At 48.0% G+C, this 18,094-nt stretch overlaps 1 long non-coding RNA gene across 2 annotated transcripts; it reads left to right on the plus strand.

Moving 5' to 3' along the window:
- Nucleotides 1–1,887: 1,887 nt before the first annotated feature.
- On the plus strand, nt 1,888–17,179 carry LOC143827307 (uncharacterized). 2 transcript variants are annotated; one of them, XR_013227253.1, is made up of 3 exons: nt 1,888–1,988; nt 16,835–16,873; nt 16,983–17,179. It is a non-coding gene; the product is annotated as an uncharacterized LOC143827307 (long non-coding RNA). The 2 variants fall into 2 exon arrangements; XR_013227252.1 differs by lacking the exon at nt 1,888–1,988 and adding an exon at nt 14,975–15,344.
- The last annotated feature ends 915 nt before the right edge of the window (nt 17,180–18,094 follow it).

The raw sequence follows: 18,094 nt of genomic DNA on the forward strand, positions 1-18,094 counted from the left end.
TACCTCTTTCCCACTGAAGCCTAGGTTGGGGCCGAAGTGTTGTGCAAACAATTGTGTCATATTGTCAATCTTATCCTCAATAAGCTTTATTCTTTCAAATAAGGCGTTCACAGTTTTGGCAGTCAGATGTGAGAGTTCACTTAGGATGTTATCGGAGGTTCTGCAATTGGCTTCAGCCTGGCCTTCTAACAGCCAAGCAGTTGAGTCATCTCCCTCTTTTCTTTCTTCTTCACACTGAGTCTTGATTATACAATTTTCCATTGGAGCAAATCGGTTTGAGGTTGAGGCAGCATATTTTGAGATACCACTTGCCATAATAAAATCGTCTATCTTTGTCTGCTTGCTGGCAGGGGGTGGGGTAATATCGCCATCACCTTCACGCACCCTCTTACTCACCCTTTTGCCACCTCCCATTGCAAAAGTCCTAAAGCTCACAAGTGCTTAAAGCTCACAAGTGAGAGGCTGTTATTGTCACAAATAGGCAATGAAAGGAACAGTCAGGAGGACAGGATATTCAAATAAACAAATGATGTTCAGGGGAGAAGAGAGACATAAAAGCTCGCTGCAGTCCCGTCCACTGAGCTTATTAGTGTTAAGGCGTGTTGAAGCAAAACAAACTGAATACAGCAGACAAGGAAGAATTCCAGACAGGAAAAAAAAGAAACAAGAGTTGCTAACTATAGATAATTGGCTTCTTATCTTCAGTATAGTTAACTCCCCCGGGTGAGCTCCAAGGTAAAGACTCTCTTAGTTGACGGCACTCTGTTCTCGAAACACAGCAGAATTTAAGTATAAATGAGTCCTACCAGGTGTTTAGAGTTCCAAGCTCTGATGTAAAGACTCAGGGTAAATCAGGTGGCACCAACGATAATACAAGCAACTCAAACAAGCTCCAGGAGTTAATTAGAAAAGAAAATGCGTAGGAGAGCCTCTAGAAACGCTGCTACTGCTCCGTCCGGAACTAGTTTGAGATGTTGATTCACCTGAACTAGGTGGGCATCACTATGCTCGAAATCCATGCACCTCCCACGTCTTTTCCTGAGCCATACGTGTGCGTATCTTTATTTAGGGAGGTTCCTTTTTCTTTTCTTTTTTTAAGTATGAAATCAAATAGGTCAAAAGCTTCTCATCAGGATTAATAGAGGAGGGGTGTTTGAATTGTTAGAAGCAGGAAGTACAACTTTCGCTCGAGAGCTGACAAAAATACATCCTTTGGTTTTTCATTAGAAGGTCTGCATGACCTGTCCTCCGTCTTTGATTTTGATGTCTCCGTCAGACCGACCTCATTCTGACTGAGCTGTGATAATCTTTTAGAGTTCTTTCATCCCCCGTGAAAGGCAGCAGCGACTGGTCGAGCCTTCTGCTCTGTACAGGGCTGGAAAGCACAGAGTGCCGTTCCCCGAAGAAGAAGAAGAAGAAGAAGAAGAAGAAGAAGAAGAAGAAGAAGAAGAAGAAGAAGAAGAGTTGGTTCTTCCAACGCCTGGCAGGCTACTGTTTTGACCTGAGCCACCATAGTCAAATGAATTAACCAGCAATCGCGCTCAAACAAACACCGCAAAATGCTTCAGGGAGATTAAGGACAGCCAGGAAGAGGGAAGAAGAAATCTGCAAGGAGAGGGAGAACTGAGGGGCGTGTTTGGCAGAACTCCAGCCGACTTCAGTCCTGGGCTCCCTGGCTCTCTTTCAGGATCAGGAGACCGGCCAGAAACCGAGTGTCCCCGTGCCGTGTGCCTTCGGGAGACGCTCACGCAGAATGGGTTCCTGGGAGTTGGAGACGCTTAAGTGTCAGCACCTGCTGTTCTGCTAGTAACAGGACGCCACCTCCGCCCTCCCCCTCACCTGTGCCAGCCCCGTCCTGGGAAAGGAACGGCAGCCGGAGGGCTCAGGATGGTTTCAGCTGCGCTTTTGTGGTCTCTTCAACGTTTCAGGCAGCGCCGTATCCACCGGTTCTCCGTCTCATAGGACTCATTTTGAACTCCATGGTTGTGGTAAGCATCGGAATCCTTCCTGTCTCTCCATTGTCTTAAAAGAGATGTTCCTTATCCTTCCCTTTCCACCAGCTCTTGTCTCATTGTAGTGGTTTCTGTCCCCCCCCCACACACACACACACAAGCACATGGTTGCAGACACACACACACACAGCCTTCTGTTTCAAGTGCTTCTGTTCTGAAATTACAACCATCACGTGTTGGGCTTGCCTGGGAAATACAGTTCCTTTATCTGAGTCTCTTCCTTAGCCCAGTCAGGAAAGGTGTGCAGGTTTTAGACTGTGGGTCTAGACAGGTTGTATCTTGGTCTGTTGTCACCACAGAAACAAACAGAGCCCTGTGATGCCTTAAAGACAAGGAGGCTCGTAGCTGAAGTGCTTGTGGGATACAGCTCATTTCAAATGGCACAACTGGGGCTTCCATAGGAAGTTGTATTGAGGAAAACAAACATGAATTTATTTCTTCCACTTTTCTCCTTTTTCTTCTTTCATGTTCTCTGTCCTTCTTCCTTCCTTCTTGATTGCTAGTTTTCCTCTGTTCCGTTAGGGGGGAATGCGGTATATTTAGTTGTGGACATTTATTCACGTAGATGTTTGTACTGTGGGTTTTTCCTCAGTGGGGACACCGAGTGGCTTGCAACATTGTCTCCCCCATTTTATCCTCACAAGTTTGTGCTGAGGCCTGGGCTGGGGATTCAAACCTGGGTCTCCTGGGTGACCGAGGGGCGTGAGGGGTGTCCATGGACAGTGCAGGACAAATTAGAATATTAATGGGATCATTTACAAATCTTGGGGGTGTCCAGGGCTGTGGTCAGTTCCTTCTCCCTGTTTCCAAGGGTCTCTGGCAACCCGTGAGGAAGGGTTGTTCCCCGGCCTCAGAATAAAAGCTCCAAGCTTGGATTTCTCTCCTGGGCCTCTGAAGCAGCACACAGCAAATAGGAAGCTGGCCTCCAACAACTGAGGACAAGGGCTCCTCCGATGAGGGCCTGAGGTCTCTGCGTCATAAATATAAATATACCTCCATAAATAACATTTCTTGGTCCAGAATGTTGGCTGGCTATAATGTTGTCTGTTTCATTGGTGTCAGTAGATGAACACCAGTGCCCCTGACTCTCCGCCTTTCAGATACTCTTCATTTAGCAGGGATGGATCTGGCTTCAGGCTTGAACTCCTGAGAGCTACTTAATGTGTTGTTGTCTTCTATAGATTTGCTGCAAAAGCAGCCTTTGAAATTACTTTCCACTGAGTTTGGAGCAGCCTCGGTGCTGAGCTAAATCATCTGTACTAAAATTTTGAAAGCGACGAAAAACTGGATGGAATTTATTCCTTCAGAAGACCGTATGGCTTTGCACGCCCCAGTTTGCAGCCTGCTAGGTGACCTTGGGCTAGTTACAGTCCTGTTAGAGCTGTTCTCACAGAGCAGTCCCATCAGAGCTCTCCCAGCCTCACGTTCCTCAGAGGGTGTCTGTTGTGGGGAGAGGTGACTGTGAGCCGCTTTGAGACTCCTTTGGGTAGTGAAAAGCGGGGTAGAAAAACCAACTCTGCTTCTTAATGTGTATGGCCGGACGCCTTTCTCTTCCTGAACTTGCTTTTGTTCACCGTATTTTAAATGAATATGAATTGCACAAGCCGTCTTTGGACATTTTGCCCATAAGGAAGTGAAAGCCACATATTGGACTGACCGGGGTGTGGGGGAAATGCAAAGAAGGTTGATTATTAATTGCTAATGTTGAAAGCCATAACTTTGTAAAAGTAAAAGTTCTCGAAAAGGGTAGGGTAAAATCCAAGGTACAGAAAGGCATGCCAGAGATCATATGGTTCCATCAGTATGAAAGATAAATTGCATATGTACGCAGGCAGGATTTGAACCCGGGTCATGCAGGAAAGGAAAAGGAGAAAACCCGCTTTGTTTTGCTGTTTGAAACTAGGCTTCCGTTACCATGTTACCATTGTAGAAAAGAAAAATATAATCAGGATAACAGCACAGGAGACCCTTGAGTAGTGAAACAGGGGAAGGCTTAATGGCTTGGGAAGCATCCTCCTTTCTCTTCTTCTCCAATTTATTTTATACAGAAGCAGATAGACAAAGATTGGTGTCTTCCTTCCTGCCATCCTTTTTTGGCCTTTAGCATGGCTGTTAGTAAGTGCATGTGATTCCTTGCAGACTTTGGGAAAGTAACCTGTAGCATATTTCCACTTGATCATAATGGGAAGAATCATTTGTCCTTTGGTATTAACTTTAATAGGCTAGACACTGGTGGGCATTCCCTCAGCTTTTAACATCATTTTGGACTTGGTTGCTTGGAACCTGCGGCTAATTTTATTTATTTATTTATTTGTTTATTTGTTTGTTTGTTTATTTATTTATTTATTTGTTTGTTTGTTTGTTTGTCATACTTCTATACCGCCTTCCCCGGAGGCTCAGGGCGGTTTACATCATAACAAAGAACAATACATAAAACAGTCTGTAAAACATGTATAACTGATAACTAATAATTGTAACCAAAATAACAGCACAATATAACTGTATAATAATATAGTAATACAAACAGGTCCAGGGCTTGTTGATGGGATTCCGAGGGGGGGTGGGGGGGGAGCAGGGGCCCTTGGTTGCTGTTGATTACGTCTGGTCTCAGCCAAATGCCTGGTGGAGGAGCCCCTTTTTGCAGGCCCTGCGGAACTGTTTAAGCTCCGTCAGGGCCCTGATCTCCTGCCAGCGAATGCTGGCAGGGTCTCATGGGAATTGTAGTCCATGGGCATCTGGAGGGCCGCAGTTTGACTACCCCTGGCCCAGACAGTCCACCAGAATGCAGAAGACAGCCAAGGAGGGCAGACTTCACACAACTCAAAGAAGGGCCCGGCTTCAGGCTCGCTGTCAAACTAGGTGGGGCCCAGCTGGGGCTGCTTTAAGGGAGGAAGATTGATTCCCCTGGTGCAGCCCATTGACCCCTTAGGGAAGGCAGAAACAGCTCCTCAGCAGGGGTGCAATCTATGCCAAAGCCCTCCCATCGGTCTGATCCCCTGCTCCTGACCCACCCTCCCTACAGCAAAGCTCTGCCAGTTTAATCCCCGTTTTTGGACTCCAGCTTGCGGCTCCTGGATAACAACTCTGGTAAAGGGACTGGTTTGGATTCCTGGCTCGGCTTTACTGGTATCTTGATCCCTGCTGGCTTCTTTGACTCTCTCTTTCCAGCTCTTCCTTGGATTTTGGTTTCCTTAGTAAGTGTTAAGACCCGGACTGGACTCTGACTCTTGTTTTCATACATATATTTTGTGGAATTGGTTAATCGCAATGTTTAAACACCTGGTGGAATCTCAGAGAAAAATGGCTAAATCCCATGGAACATGATGTAGCTTGCTGTATGTATGTATGTATGTATGTATGTATGTATGTATGTATGTATGTATGTATGTATGTATGTATGTATGTATGTATGATTTATATCCCACCACTCCTAGCAAGCTGTCTCGCAGTGGGTCACACTAACCCTCCCCCAATAAAACATACAATATTATCCCATTAAAACACCCCTTTAAAAAAAACCCTATTGTGGCGACAGTCCCAAATCCCACAGAGAGGGTCAACTCGTGGGTCTACCAGATTCTAGATATTTCTTTCTTCTCTGCCAGGGGGTTTTCAGATCTTCCTGGGCTGGCCTCAATTGTAGCTCCATCTTACGGGCCCAGCAGAATGCTAAAATCTCCTGCAGGGCCCTCATCTCATCTGGGAGCTCATTACACCAGGTCAGGGTCAGGACCGGAAAAGCCCCGGCCCTGGTCGAGGCCCAGAATCACCAGCAGGTTACTACCCACAGAGTGCATAGCCCTGCGGGGGGCATAGGGCAGTAGGCGGTCCCTCAGATATGTGGGTCCCAGATATGTGGGTGCGTCAACAGCTCATGATCAACCACATCAAATGTGGCTGACAGATTCTCACATTACGAGGATAGCTGAATTGCCCCCATCCAGTTGGTGACAAAAATCATCCAACAGAGTGACCAGCTCTGTCTCCATCCCGTGGCCAGCACAGAAGCCCAACTGGGCCAAAGTTTCCTCCAAAGATGCCATGAGCTGGTCCACAGCAGCCCTTTCAACCACCTTACCCAGAAACGCCAAGTGCAAGGTTGTGAGTGTCCTGCATGGTGCAGGGGGTTGGACTAGATGACCCAGGAGATCCCTTCCAGTTCTGTTATTCTATGATTCTATGAAGTGGGTATCCTTTTAATACACATCCTGTTTGAATCCTGTTCCTGCACATTTCTTCCTTCTGTAATGTTTTCCTTCAAATTGTAAACTCTGCATACTAATCAGAAAAAACTTTTTGTGTGTGTGTCTCTGGTTGATCTCTGCTTATTGGTCAGTTTCAGACGGGGATTGCCTTTTGAAATTGTAAGGAGACATTCTTGAAGCTTCTTTCACTTCTGGCAATCCACCCTGAAAAGTTCATGTTTACAAGAAATGGCTATACCATGTTTAAAAAAAAAAGTAAACTGAATTGACATGGCCAAAGGGAAAAAGATATAAACACCTATAGGTAGGTTTGAAACCACAGCATTCTGATTTTAATGCAAGCATCTTAATGCAAGCCTAGATTGGAGTTTAAAGAGCTGGCCCTGGAAATCAAAAAGAGAACCGTCTGGAAGGTGGAATATACAGGTAAGTATCTCAAAGGCCTAAGGACTATGTGATCATCCTGTTGAACACACTGTAGAATGCAGTGAACTGATTCAAACCAGATTTTGCACTTTGCATTTACCCATAACTTTAGTTCTTTTTGATTTAGGATTGTTTGCTAGTCCCTGGATCTTACTGGGATTACAAGTAGCATGGAATAAATCAAATGGAAATGCTGTTCTAAAGCCCCCCCCCCCCCCACACACACTAGATGTGCACAGAGGAGAAAGTGTCTCTATTCTGCCTTGGGAAGTGGGGAGACACAGAAGGGGGGGGGGTGTGGGGCCAGAGTTGGTTTATCTACGTAGCATATTTAGCATGTGCTGTGGGCCCCTTGCTTACAGTAAAGGAGGTGGCTGCATTGTGCAGGTGCAGTCCTAAGAAGGTGGAGCCAAGAGACCCGGCAAGCAAGATCATTATTATTATTAATTATTATTACGTATTTATTCAATTTGTATGACCGCCACTCTCGGAGACCGGCTCGCAGCGGCTCACAATAATTCACTACAAATCAATGCATTATTGCACACACACACTTGCTTCCTTCTCTTCCATCCAATCCTGGTCCCTTTCTCGTCCAATGCTGCCTCACCACCACTGCTGCTTTCATATTGCCTCCCCTGCCTCCCCCCTTCTGCACGGGGCCACAAATGAGGCCGCAGCAGTTGAGGCAGAGCCCCCCCCCCTTGGCTCCTTCTAATGCGCTCTTCACAAGGGCCTTTGGAAAAAGTGAGCTTGGGTGATGGAGCTCTTCAAGGAGACTTGAAGTGAAACCTCTTTCCACTGAGGGGGAGACCTCCACCCCCAGTCTGGATGCTCCTGTTGCAGTTGTGCTCTGCTAAGGTAAAGGTAAAGGTATCCCCTGTGCAAGCACCGAGTCATGTCTGACCCTTGGGGTGACGCCCTCCAGCATTTTCATGGCAGACTCAATATGGGGTGGTTTGCCAGTGCCTTCCCCAGTCATTACCGTTTACCCCCCAGCAAGCTGGGTCCTCATTTGACCGACCTCGGAAGGATGGAAGGCTGAGTCCACCTTGAGCCGGCTGCTGGGATCGAACTCCCAGCCTCATGGGCAGAGCTTCAGACTGCATGCCTGCTGCCTTAACACTCTGCGCCACAAGAGGCTCTTTTTTGTGCTCTGCTAGGACCCTGCAAATCCTTAAACTGGCTCTGGTGTGGGGGAGGAAATTCTGTCCTATGTCCCTTCCAGGTAATGGGGAGGACCCATTGGTTGGTCATAGACTACATTAGATGTGGGAAAACTGCTTGCGTTTTGGTCTTTCTTTCGTTGGCTCCTATCCTGTTTCTCAGGATAGAATCTGGACATGTAGCCAAAGGTGCAGGCGCTCCTAAAATAATTTTGCTCCCTTGGGGGGGGGGAGGGTCATTTAAGGCAGATAAATCTGAAACAGACAATCTTCCTGTCAGTGCTTTAGCCATAGGTTTCTTCTAACCACTGTACTGATGGCCTGTGCTGCGGCATCAAACTGCATGGTCTCTTAGGATGCCTCTGCAGCAAATTCTGCAGCCCTTTCAAACTTTAGGATTGATCTCTTAAGCGTCAAAGTGTCCATGTCTGGCTCCTGAAGGACGTTGTCAGCCCAAACCATGATGGCCCTGGGGAAATTTAGGAGCAAGGCAGGGGCTCAGATTGTCAGCAAGGCTGCTTTCATGGGATTCCCTGTCTCATTATTGTTGTTGTTGTTATACACTGAATCCTTAAACGTTGTTGTTCACATCCATAGGCAACTCTGCTTCTGAATGTAAGACAACTACTGGAGCTTCTAGCGGAGGGACCTGAAGACATTTTTTTCTCATGCCTTCAAGAAACCGCTGTTGCCTGGAACTGCACATTCTGCCTTCAGCCCATAATCAGAATGGACACACCGAGGACGGTGTCCTAAAACCTCTAGCATTAAAATTGGCTGAAGATGATCATCTAGGTTTTTCTGCTGTACCCAACTGGAAGTTAAGTGAAGGAAAAAACACGCCTTTTCTAATTTCTGGAAATGTTCTGGCTGGAAAGTCCTAGAATCACTCTAGGAATCTTCTGATTTGCCCCCTTCCTCTTTATCAGAGATTGTTGCAATTGATACTATGATTGAAAGGAGCTCCTCTGCTCCCAAACCCAAGCCTGACATGGGGGGCGGGGGAGGAAGAGAACATTTCAGCTCAAAGATTCCTGATGCCCAAATTTCTAGCATCCTTGTGGGCCAGATCAGTCACAGCTACCGCTTGGCCAGGTCCTCCGAGCCACAGAAAAGCCAACATGATCTTAGGTTGGAGGTGGCCCAGGCTGATCTAAAGGCCTGCGTCCTACAATCTGTGGAGGGAGGGCAGAAAAAATATGGGGAAAACCTGAGCAGCAGCCCTATTGGAATTTCCCCCAACTGGGGGATCCAGCAGGAAAGGCCTCAGAAAGGCTTGCGGGAGGGGAGAATGCTCTACTGCAGGGGGAGTCAACCTGTGGTCCCAAAGGTCAGATGGGGTGTTTCTTCAAGGCTTTGCCATCTCAGAAAGCATTTTTCACCCTTGGCCCCTCTGCCAGGGGACATCTCCTCCCCACATCCTGCCAGCTAGACCTGATGGCTCTCTTCCTCAGAGCCATTAATACCTTTATCCAAATCCATTTATGGCCATCACCCCCACTTGGCCAGGTATTGTCCTAATCTCCAGGGACCCTGGAAACTTCCAGGACATGCTTACCTGAGCCTTGTCACGTAGCCCCCTTCCCAAAATCCTATAAAAACCGTGGCTTCACACAGACACTCTGTGTGTCTTCCAACCTGGGACCTCCCACGCTGGTTCGTATCCGGCCTATTCTTCATCAGCTGCAATGGTTACCAGTTGAATTCCGGATCAGACTAAAGGTTCTGGTAATTACCTTCAAGGCCATACGCGGTCAGGGCCCAGTGTACCTGCGGGACCGCCTCCCCGCCTATGCCCCCAAAAGAGCTCTGCGCTCTACTGCCAGCTAAGGATCCCTGGCCCTAAAGAAGTCCGCCTGGTCTCGACCAGGGCCAGAGCATTCTCTGTTCTGGCCCCCACCTGGTGGAACGAGCTCCCAGAGGAGATCAGGGCCCTGACGGAGCTTAAACCCTTCCGCAGGGCCTGCAAAAAGGGGCTCCTCCACCAGGCATTTGGCTGAGACCAGACGTAATCAACAGCAACCAAGGGCCCCTGCTCCCCCCCCACCCCCCCTCGGAATCCCATCAACAAGCCCTGGACCTGTTTGTATTACTATATTATTATACAGGTATATTGTGCTGTTATTTTGGTTACAATTATTAGTTATCAGTTATACATGTTTTACAGACTGTTTTATGTTCTGGTAATCTACAGCGACCAAGGGCCCCTGCTCCCCCCCCCCTCAGAACTCAATCAATAAGCCACCCCCCTCAGAATCCCATCAACAAGCCCTGGACATGTTGGTATTACGATTGTTTATTGTTCAACTGTGTTGTGTTTGGTTACAATTGTTGGTTATTGATGTACATGTTCTACAGACTGTTTTATGTATGGTTCTCTGTTATAATGTAAACCGCCCTGAGCCTCCGGGGAGGGCGGTATAGAAGTATGATAAATGAATGAATGAATGAATGAATGAATGAATGAATGAATGAATGAATGAATGAATGAATGAATGAATGAATGAATGAATGAATGAATAAATAAAAGGGCCAGACACACTGGACGCATACTGACATTACATCAGAAAGACCTCACCTGTGTTTGATTGAGAAGAAAAAAACCTCTTACTGTCTTTTAAAGCAATCCTTAGTCTAGGAGTCAGAAAAGGGGCCAAACTACACAGAGACACTGGAGACATACTGAGATGACATCACAAAGAGCTCACCTGTTTGGCCTTGACAGGAAAAAACGTCTTATTGGCTTTTGGGGTGATCTTTAAACAGTCTAAAAGTTATAAAAGGGCCAGAGACACTGTATGCCTACTGACATGACATCACAAAGACCTCACCTGTGTTTAATTGAGAAGAAAAAAACCTCTTACTGTCTTTTGAGGCAATCCTTAAACAGTCTAGGAGTGAGAAAAGGGGCCAAACTACACAGAGACACTGGAGACATGCTGAGATGACATCCCAAAGAGCTCACCTGTGTTGCCTTGACAGGAAGAAAACATCTTATTGGCTTTTGGGGCCATCTTTAAACAGTCTAAAATTCATTAAAGGGCCAGAGACACTGGATACCTACTGACATGACATCACAAAGACCTCACCTGTGTTTAATTGAGAAAAAACACCTCTTACTTCCTTTTGGGACGATCTTTAAACAGACTAAAAGTCAGAAAAGGGCCAGAGACAATTTATACCTACTGACATGGTAACCCAAAGACCTAATATATGTTTAATTGAGAAGAAAAAAACCTCTTACTGGCTTATAGTGTGATCTTTAACAGGCTAAAAGTAAGAAAAGGGGCCAAACTCGAGAAAGACACAGAAGTCCTATTGAGATGACATCACAAATCGCTCACCTGTGTTGCCTTGACAGGAAAAAAATGTCTTGTTGGATTTTGGGGCGATCTTTAAACAGTCTAAAACTCATAATAGGGCCAGAGACACTGGATGCCTACTGACATGACATCACAAAGCCCTCACCTGTGTTTAATTGAGAAGAAAAAAACCTCTTACTGGGTTTTGAGGCGATCCTTAAACAGTCTAGGAGTCAGTAAAGGGGCCAAACTACAGATACAGTAGACCTTCTGAGAAGACATCACCAAAGGGGGCAGGGAGACAGAATGTGCCCAAATGCCCCTAGACTGGGACACAAACATGGTATTTGAGTCACGGCATTGAATTGGAAAACTATGACAAATCTGGGACTCCTCATCAAAATCCGGACTGCACATCTTCTTGCAAAGACTCATTTAAACCCTCGTTTTTTAAAACAATGCCCCATTTCGGAACCTCTTGGCCTTTGGAGTCCTACGAATGCAGGCCAAACCACATTGAGCACGGGGAGATACGAGCGTGCCAGGCCTGGCCCCGGAAGGCCTCAGACTCAGCCTCCTTCCCGTTGCAATCCACCGGAAGGGAGCAAATACTGATGAGGAAAAGGAGACGATATTGCAGGGGGCGAGGGGGAAACTGTGGGCAAAAGGCAACGAAGAGGCCAATGGGGAAGGGGCAAGGAAGGGGACAGCTGCCTGCCGAAAGGGGCGATGTGATTGTGCGGTGCAGTGTGACATGGACATGGCTGGAGTTCTGAGAAACAGGAGATATTCTCCCCTGTCGCTTTAAGAGAAAGCATTCTGGGTATTGTAGTAGGCTTGCTCTTTCCTGTGTTCCTCAAATGCGATTGGAACTTAAGCCCAATTTCCTGGTAACAGCCAAGGCGGGAAAATACCCCTTCCTCTTTCTTTGCAAACTCTTTGTTAGTCTTCAGCCATACCCAGCAGATGGACGCCTCACTCTTTTCACCTAACCGAACTGATAAAGAATCACTTTTACTTTAGAAGAACCTTTGCAATTGTGTAAGTGATGCCTAATTAAAGTGATCTAAAACTTTGGTTTGAGTTGAACACTTTCCGGAAGCGGCTCTGCAGCCCCTGGAGCTGTGGGACAGAAGAGTGGAAAAGAGGGTTCCTTTCTGTCTGCTGAGCAAAGGGAAGGATTGATTCAGCCAGCTACTGCTCCTTAATGCTTGCCTCTGCATGCAAATCTTAGGGGTCTGCGTAAAATCCAGCCTTAAAGGACTGCTTTCTATATAGAGTACACAGGGAAGTCGCCTCGGAGCTGGCAAAAACCCCTTCCTCTCAGAAGCAGCCAGAGTGGCTGAAAACAACGTAAACTCATAGCTCTCTGCAAGCTGCCAGCAAGCTCCCCCCCCCCCCACGTGACAAAAGATGGCCGGATCCTCAGACCATGCAAAACAGCCTCCCCCAGATTCAATGCAGGAGGACAGGCAAAACAGGGATCCTGATGCAGTGCCAGGTGTACCTGCATCGAGCCAAATCCATCAGCCCCTCTAGTAGAGGGCAGTGTTGAGATAGGGGCGGCCTCCTATGCCCTGCGAGACACGCAGCCTCTTACGGCCATTATGGAAAAGTACCTCATCGAGGAGGTTAGCAAGCTCAACATACGCCATGAATCCACATGGTCAGCGCTAGAAATCCTGCGCAGAGACGCAGAGGCCACTTCTGACTCCCTGCATCATGCAAAAAGGGCGTTAGAGGAGCGTTTCAGGAAGGGAAAGCAGCTAGAGGAGAAACTTCTCTCCATGCTACATCGATTGAATGACCCGGATGCTCACAAAAAGGCGGAAGACATCCAGGCGAGGAACCAAGCGCGCACAGTAGCTTATGAAAAAGCCTGGGAGACCCTGTTCAATCGTATGCAGCTGGAAGGCACAGCACAGGCAGCTTCCCCACGGCGAAGTGTGCCATCCCTGGTATCTGAGCACACATCCTCGCATCATTCCAGGTCAGCATCCTACCATTCAAAACCTGCATCCTCTCCTCCTGCTTCATCACACCATTCATCGGCTTCAAGAGTTGTGCTGTCTCATCACTCAAAGAAAAAGTACACAGAATGCTCAAGCAATGCAAGCCGCACATCACGAAGTTCGAGGAACTCATCCCTGGCAGATGAAGCAGTGCGAGCCAAGATGGACGTCGCAGTGGCAATGGGGAAAGCCCAAAAGGCACAAGAGGAAGAGGCCCTCCGAGCACAGCTGGCGGCGGTAAAAGCCCAAAAGGCACGAGAGATGATTGCAAGGGAACAAGAAGAAGAAACTCTTCGGGCCAAGTTGGAAACGCTCAAGTGCCGCCAGGAAGCCGCAGAGCACGAAGCTCGTGCCATGGTCCTAGACAAGGAACTCCAAAAAAGGAATCCAGACTTTGACCCTTCAGGAGTAGCGGAGGAAGAGTCTGGAGTTCGTATCCAAGAGTATGTGCAGTTTCAGAACATCCTCAAGAATAGCAATGAGATGAAACTGGAATCACCCCCAACCAGCAAAGGTCAGATAACCATCCCAATGACCTCGCCTCCTATCATGGCTCATCAAACCTCAGCAGTCCAGCTCCACGCAAGTGCCAAGGAGTTCATACCTAGAACTGCAGAGGTTTCCCAACCTTGTGGGCCAGCAGCCTCGTCTAACAGTGTGGCACGCACCGGGGCGCTGTCTCACCTTGCACCCACATGCCCAGATGTCACGTCTATGCATCCAGTTGGGACTCTCCAATCAAATGGGCTAACACTGCAAGTACCTGAAGACTACAGCTCTCCTCTGTCATTGTCCACTCATGCACCAACAGCTATCCTACCACCAGCCACATCCTCAAGCAACCCACCTGGGACTACACAACATTTCTGTGCACATGGTTGCATTGTTCCTCCTCCTGGCATCATGGGAACCATCCCTGCGGCCGCTCCTAACCCTCCCACCTGTGAACGACTAGAGACGAAATTAACCACCCGTGGGGAAAGGATGGACTTGGAGAAGAGAGGCTTACAGAAGTTCAATGATAAAGGAGACGACCACATAATGTAGAAGCACACCTTCAAAACAGCCATCAATGACAAGGACCTGCGCGCTGATGAAGAGCTTACCCTATTGATGTCTTGGTGAGGAACGGAATCTGCTGATGACGTAAAGGGCATTTAGAGGGCTAACCTGGCAGATCCTGTATCAGCTCTGGAGCTGGCCTGGACTCAATTGGACCGGCGGTACGGTACGTCGGTGGGGGTGGAAACCTCACTTCTGCGACGGTTACGCAACTTTCCCAAGTTGGGTCCCAAGGAAACCTATCGCCTGTGGAAGTTATCAGCCCTGCACATCGAGGCAGCAAGGGCAAAGGCCGGCCCTGCCCTACCAGGTCTTGCATGCCTTGATCAGTTTTCATCGCAATGACCAGTCATCAAGAAGCTACCTGACGATTTGGAGCGCAAGTGGCTTTCAAAGACCACCAAGTAGGGAAAAGCGAATGGGGACCAGTCCCCACCTTTTCCTGTCTTCGTTGACTTTGCTGCTGAGCATGCTACCTCACGCTCCACTCCATACTGGCACGCAGTCATGGAAGTCCAAAATGATGGGTCAGGCAAAGTTGACCATGGCACATCCTTAAAGAAGTGTCCCTCACATGATGCAAAGGTCAAGCCAACTGTGTCTGTCAGTAAGTCTGATGTCTCTGGGTTGGCAGTAGAACACAGAGACACTCTTTCAGCAGAACGGATGGAATCAGAGGCCTCGAGGACGAAGGAAAAGTCGACTTGCCCTTTCACAAAAGCTCCCATGCCCTGAACAAGTGCAGAGGGTTCGGAGCACAATCTCTGGAGCGACGCAAGGCTTTGCTTAAAGAGTATAGGTTCTGCTTCAAGTGCTGTCTTTTGAGGCGATCCTTAAACAGTCTAGGAGTCAGAAAAGGGGCCAAACTACAGACAGACACTGGAGACCTTCTGAGATGACATCACAAAGAGCTCACCTGTGTTGCCTTGACAGGAATAAAACGTCTTACTGGCTTTTGAGGCGATCTTGAAATAGTCTAAAATTTATAAAAGGGCCAGAGACACTGGATGCCTTCTTACGTGACATCACAAAGACCTCACCTGTGTTTAACTGAGAAGAAAAAAACCTCTTACTGTCTTTTGAAGCGATCCTTAAACAGTCTAGGAGTCAGAAAAGGGCCAGGGACACTGGATGCCTACTCAAAATGGAGCGTAATCTGGTAAGTAGAGAAATCTGTCGTTTACTTGGATTTTAGTAAAGCTTTTGATAAGGTTCCCCATGATGTTCTGATGGATAAGTTGAAGGACTGGAATCTGGATTTTCAGATAGTTAGGTGGATAGGGAATTGGTTAGAGAACCGCACTCAAAGAGTTGTTGTCAATGGTGTTTCATCACACTGGAGGGAGGTGAGTAGCGGGGTACCTCAGGGCTCGGGGCTCGACCCGGTACTTTTTAACATATTTATTAATGATCTAGATGAGGGGGTGGAGGGACTACTCGTCAGGTTTGCAGATGACACCAAATTGGGAGGACTGGCAAATACTCCGGAAGGTAGAGACAGATTTCAACGAGATCTGAACACAATGGAAAAATGGGCAAATGAGAACAAGATCCAATTTAATAAAGATAAGTGTAAAGTTCTGCATCTGGGTCAGAAAAATGAAAAGCATGCCTACTGGATCGGGGATACGCTTCTAGGTAGCACTGTGTGTGAACGAGACCTTGGGGTACTTGTGGATTGTAAACTAAACATGAGCAGGCAGTGTGATGCAGTGGTAAAAGGGGCGAATGCCGTTTTGGGCTGTATCAACAGGGGCATCACATTAAAATCACAAGATGCCATAGTCCCATTGTATATGGCACTGGTCAAACCACACTTAGAGTACTGTGTGCAGTTCTGGAGGCCTCACTTCAAGGAGGACGTAGATAAAATTGAAAGGGTACAGAGGAGAGCGACGAAGATGATCTGGGGCCAAGGGACCAAGCCCTATGAAGATAGGTTGAGGGACTTGGGAATGTTCAGCCTGGAGAAAAGGAGGGTGAGAGGGGACATGATAGCCCTCTTTAAGTATTTGAAAGGTTGTCACTTGGAGGAGGGCAGGATGCTGTTTCTGCTGGCTGCAGAGGAGAGGACACGCAGTAATGGGTTTAAACTTCAAGTACAACAATAATGAGCCTCTTGTGGCGCAGAGTGGCAAGGCAGCGACATGCTATCTGAAACTCTGCCCATGAGGCTGAGAGTTCGATCCCAGCAGCCGGTTCAAGGTTGACTCAGCCTTCCATCCTTCCGAGGTTGGTAAAATGAGTACCCAGCTTGCTGGGGGGTAAACGGTAATGACTGGGGAAGGCACTGGCAAACCACCCTGCTTTGAGTCTGCCATGAAAATGCTAGAAGGCATCACCCCAAGGGTCAGACATGACCCGGTGCTTGCATAGGGGATACCTTTACCTTTACAACAATATAGGCTAGATATCAGGAAAAAAAATTTCACACTCAGAGTAGTGCAGCAGTGGAATAGGCTGCCTAAGGAGGTGGTGAGCTCCCCCTCACTGGCAGTCTTCAAGCAAACGTTGGATACACACTTTTTTTGGATGCTTTAGGATGCTTTGGGCTGATCCTGCGTAGAGCAGGGGGTTGGACTAGATGCCCTCAGGTGGCACCCAGGCAGAAGAGACAAAACATTCACCCATCTCCATTTCTTCCTGCAGGTTCTTGAAGACATTCTTGAAGAGGAACTCTGGAGTGTGGTAAGTTTTCCATGGGGTTTATGTTGGGATGGTCCCCAGGGGCACAGGTAGGTTAATGGGTCAGAGGGATAATGTCTGACACTTTTCTCTCTTCTCTCCTTCCCCCCAGGATTCAGAAGCATCCTTGGGGCGCGGATCCACCCCCAGTGGATTCGTCTCCAGTTGGGCATCCTCTGGAGACGGGTCCACTGGGACACCTGCAATCTTTTTTGAGGTACGCCCAGCTCAACCCCCCAGACCCCCGTCCTACCCACGAGGGCAAGGAGGCAGATCGCCCCCAGATTGGCCTTCCACCAAGTCCTTCAGTCCCAGTCCCACAGCAACCACTTCCTCTTGCTTCCCAAGGAAGCCGCTGCTCCAAGGAGCATATTCCTTGGCCCCTTCCCAGAATGCCTTGCTCTGGCCATGCCCTTCATCACAGGCTGATTTGTGCCTCTCTCTTTTGCCCGCAGGAGCAGTCGGAGGAGGAGGAGGAGGAGGTGGAGAAGGAGGAGGAGGAGGTGGAGAAGGAGGAGGAGGAGGAGGAGAAGGAGGAGGAGGAGGAGAAGGTGAAGGAGGAGGAGGCGGGAGAGGAGGAGGAGAAGGAGGAGGAGGTGGAGAAGGAGGAGGAGGAGGAGGAGGAGGAGAAGGAGGAGGAGGAGGAGAAGGAGGAGGAGGTGGAGAAGGAGGAGGAGGAGAAGGAGGAGGAGGAGGCGGGAGAGGAGGAGAAGGACAACGAACAGGAGGAGGAGAAGGAGGACGAGAAGGAAGAGGCGGTGGAACAACTCACTTTATGCCCGGAGCCCTCTGCAGCCGGCCCGCCACCGGGCTCACTGTGTACATTGTTTCGTAAATAGTTAGGAATAAATGTTTATTTGTGTTTTATGAAGTTTCTTTGTGCTAAAATTTTACTTTCCACTTCCGGTGAAGGTTTCTATTTCCTAAACAGAAAATGGGGAAACAAGCCCTACACACTAAGGTGAAGACACATTGGGAAATGTAAGACAACCACAAAGAGAAAATCCACAAACCTAACGCCTGTCGTGTCAAAATGCAGCAATATTATTCTCCCTGGGAGAGACACTGATGCTCTGGAACTGGAATTACAGCCCTCAGCGAGGATGGCAGGCCCTGAGCATACTCCAATTCAAAAACAACATCGTTTTTTCTTTTGCATCCTAAGGAAGTTTAGAATTCAGGAGAATGCCAGTAAATATTTTCAGCCAAGTGAGGGTCTCAGTT

Source organism: Paroedura picta, chromosome 17, assembly GCF_049243985.1.
Source record: "Paroedura picta isolate Pp20150507F chromosome 17, Ppicta_v3.0, whole genome shotgun sequence".
In the NCBI taxonomy this organism is placed as follows: domain Eukaryota; kingdom Metazoa; phylum Chordata; class Lepidosauria; order Squamata; family Gekkonidae; genus Paroedura; species Paroedura picta.